Source organism: Panthera pardus, unplaced genomic scaffold, assembly GCF_024362965.1.
Source record: "Panthera pardus isolate Hobbes unplaced genomic scaffold, ASM2436296v1 HiC_scaffold_7, whole genome shotgun sequence".
NCBI lineage: Eukaryota > Metazoa > Chordata > Mammalia > Carnivora > Felidae > Panthera > Panthera pardus.
In genome coordinates this window covers 14,992,840-14,993,491 of record NW_026527002.1, presented here as the reverse complement: position 1 = coordinate 14,993,491, position 652 = coordinate 14,992,840, and the positions used below count along the sequence as shown (strand labels likewise).

The 652-nt window shown below is 35.7% G+C and overlaps 1 non-coding gene across 1 annotated transcript; it reads right to left on the bottom strand.

Moving 5' to 3' along the window:
* Window positions 1-224: 224 nt before the first annotated feature.
* TRNAR-UCG (transfer RNA arginine (anticodon UCG)) lies at window positions 225-309 on the bottom strand. Its single transcript has one exon. It is a non-coding gene; the product is annotated as a tRNA-Arg (tRNA).
* Window positions 310-652: the final 343 nt, after the last annotated feature.

The window sequence follows — 652 nt, the reverse complement described above, 5'->3', positions numbered from 1 at the left end:
GTACATCTTCCCAATGCCCTTAGGATATAATCATTATATTATATTATATTATATTATATTATATTATATTATATCATATTATATTCATTTTTTAAAGTTTATTTATTTTTGACAGAGAGATAGAAAGAGAGAGAAAGAGAGTGCGAGCATGAGCTAGGGAGGGGCAGAGAGAGAGGAAGATCCAGAATCTGAAGCAGGCTCCAGGCTCTGAGCTGTCAGCACAGAGCCCAACGTGGGGCTTGAACCCACGAACCATGAAATCATGACCTGGGCCGAAGTCAGGCGCTCAACCAACTGAGCCACCCAGGCGCCTCAATTAATATATATTATATTATATTATATTATGTTATATTATATTATATTATATTATATTATATCCTATCATATCATATTAAAAAGTATAATGGGTCTTGTCCCTGTGGCAGCTGGACTGCTTCACTCAGTCTCTAATAAGTTCATATTTCTACTCTGTTTCCTCTAAACATGTTACCTTATTATGTTGACCTGCCTTGAAGCGTGCCTACTCCTTATATAGCCACTTATTTAGCTGTGTATGTCCTTTTGTAGTTTGGTTGAAGAAAGTGTAGACATTTTTACAATTGTAATGAAATCTGCTTCTTCCAGATTTTTCTTTTGAGTGCTATTTCGTGGA